General features: G+C 32.4%; 1 long non-coding RNA gene across 1 annotated transcript; it reads right to left on the reverse strand.

Annotated features, from left to right (window-relative positions):
* Positions 1-893: 893 nt before the first annotated feature.
* LOC131944851 (uncharacterized) lies at positions 894-2,684 on the reverse strand. Its single transcript, XR_009387084.1, has 5 exons — positions 2,535-2,684; positions 1,483-1,615; positions 1,227-1,288; positions 1,077-1,101; positions 894-972 (listed from the first exon to the last, which is right to left on the reverse strand). It is a non-coding gene; the product is annotated as an uncharacterized LOC131944851 (long non-coding RNA).
* Positions 2,685-2,974: the final 290 nt, after the last annotated feature.

A 2,974-nucleotide genomic window follows, 5' to 3' on the forward strand; every position in this document is an offset into this window, starting at 1 on the left:
TGTGTCATGCAAGATCTGTCATTAAGCCATCAAACAAAAACCACATACTTGGATGGCTACAGTAGAATAAGAAATTCAGAGCATTGTGGAAACCCTCACAGCAATAGTTTTCTAGTCATTCAATGCTGGTATGGAAAAAGGGAGATATCTCTAGCTGTAAAAAAAAAATAGCTTCATTGGGGGAAATTGCTGCTAGTTATTCAAAGATATCTCTTACATCGACTAGAACAAAAGCTGTAAGAGACAACGGGTTCAGCTTGACTTCCACTATGTATTCATAATTACTCTACAAGCTGACACTGTTGATCTTCCTCACTAGTATCCGTCAGAGATGGAAATGGCACCCTTTAAGTGCAGCATCCGGGAAAAGCAGTTATTATATCATTCACGCACCCTTTTTAAAAACCAAGATTTTTTGTAAAACTATATTTGGAACTAACTCTTTGAGACATCCTAATGTACATTTCTAGAATACTTTTTAGAACACAACCTATAATCATTGGAGTTTCCTACTTGGCACGCCTACTGTGAAATTTTAGCACTGATTTTTAACTAGTTTTAACAGATTTTTATTTTAGTAAAGTGTTGATCACTTATTTTATTTAGTTAACAATATAAAACGTGCAAAAAAATACATAGATTGCATCAACAAATAAATAATTATGCATAATTTGAGGTTGACTTTTTCTCAATTAAAAATGAGTGTCCAACTTGGTAGTTTGTTTCAGTAATACTTGTTTTAAATAAGTATGAAACATTCTTGTTATTTATTTTCACATTAGTAGTTATTAGGTAATTATGACTACAGTGATAACAATTTTAAAACAATTCCTAGAAATTCCTATTTTCTTTGCTAATATGCTAATTTTCTTGAAATTTTTTGGAGTATGATCAAATTCAAATTGTCAAAAGGTTACATGATGTCTTTTTCTGCCATGCATTTCTTCAAGTTGGTTTCCATTTCTTCGAAATCTAAAGCAATTGGAGAAAGATTTATTAGACAAAGTAAAGCTTACTCAAACACAATTAACTTATAACTTATTTAATTTTCTAATTTGATGTTGAAAAATGTTTACCGTGTTTATCAAAATAACATAGAAACTGAAAAAAATAAAAAGGAAAATTATGTCAGAAAATAATTCACATTCTTTGAATAATTACTAAAACAATATGAGTCAAAAGCATTTTGTTTTAAAATAAAAATGTTATTAATAAAAAAGAATCACCTCTTTCACTTTATCAATTGTTTCTGGACCTGGCTCATTTTCTGAAAGATGGGTGATCATATCTTCAATATAAATGTAGAAAAATGCAGACATTGAGTCTTATTTTTCAAACCAAACATGTTAACTTAAATTTCATTTATGTTTTTAATATCAAAATATAAAAGAGATTAATCTAAAAAAAATGATAAGATTTGTAAAAATTAAATTGCGCATCAACTCAATAAATTTGAATAGATTATATAAAAATTACCAAGACAGATAGCGCTCTCCCCCAGATAAGTGTCTGGGTCTGTGTATTTTTCAGAAATGACAGTCTTCAATCCACTTCTTGTTGACAATTTTAAGTTTTCTTTTTTCTATCTTTTCTTGAAGCTCTCTTTCTAAACAAGCTAAGGAAAAAAAATGATAGATGTGTAAGCCCTGCTAGGGGGGGATACCTTAAAATCTATCTAACTGTCCGGGTCAGTGCAACCATGGTGAAACCCACGGTGGTTATATCTTATCCTTAGTCTAAATAAAAAACTACTAAAATAAGACAAAAACTTTAACAATTAATAAAATTTATTTATCAAAAATATGGAACCAATAAAAAAAATTATAGAAAAAGAATAGATAAAAACTGACACAAAACAGACAAAACAAAACCAAACAAAACACCCAATTTCGGACCACCGTCCTAGAAAGAGGGAAAATAGACAAATCAATTCAAAATGTAAAAACAGTTATACACAAGGCACTAAGAAGTTGACACAATTGAAAATAAAATGGATATTGTACAAAATGAACTTTCAAATGAAAGTAGTACAAAGAACACACTTAAATGTAAATATTAGGTCACTGAGCATAAAACTACTAGTTCAGTGCACACAATAATCAGCCTCAGCTACAAGTACATAACCAAACCCTACAGTCCGGAACGAACCGTGACTGTGGGTCAAGTAACAATAACTCCACTACCTAACCCAACAGCCAGGAGTAAACCATAGCTGCGGGTCAAGTCTAAAAATACCTTTATCCCTGCCTTAACACCAGCCCAAGGGATACAATCAATAAAATGTGTGTATTACTTAACCCAACAGCCAGGAGTAAACCATAGCTGCGGGTCAAGTCTAAAAATACCTTTATCCCTGCCTTAACACAAGCCCAAGAGATACAACAAAGTAATAAAATGACCATAACATAATAAAAACTCAGAATCTGAGTCCACATGGCCTGACCACAATGGCGGTCAGAAAACAGCCACAAAAACTTATGGCCAGTAACCAAAATTAACAGCATAGCAAAAAAGTAAACTTATTTCTAACTTACCAGGTCTATGACGAACACAAACACAAAATAAATACGGCTGGATGGTGTGAATTTGTTGTTCTTTACAATCGATGACCAGAGAGTCTTCCTGCTCTCTTCATCGCTGCTTTCTACACACCAAAAGACAGACTCGAACCAGCCGGAAATCAACTTCCACACACCTCACACACTACACTTAAACAAATAGTCCCTAATTCACGGATAACAAACCAAACCCCACGAAACATGCAACAGAATTATATAAAAAGACACTTAACATAAACAATGACAACAATATAAACGAAATATATACAAACTAGCTATAAACAGGGACATAAACAGTGAGACAGCGGCGCCATAATACGGGACTACACAACTAAAAACTACGAACAATTTACGACATGAAACGAAACGATACATTCGCCTTCTAAGTTACAAATAATAAAAATACACTCCAGCCG

Source organism: Physella acuta, unplaced genomic scaffold (genome assembly GCF_028476545.2).
Source record: "Physella acuta isolate Inbredline_101_S28 unplaced genomic scaffold, ASM2847654v3 ptg000511l, whole genome shotgun sequence".
Taxonomy (NCBI): Eukaryota; Metazoa; Mollusca; class Gastropoda; family Physidae; genus Physella; species Physella acuta.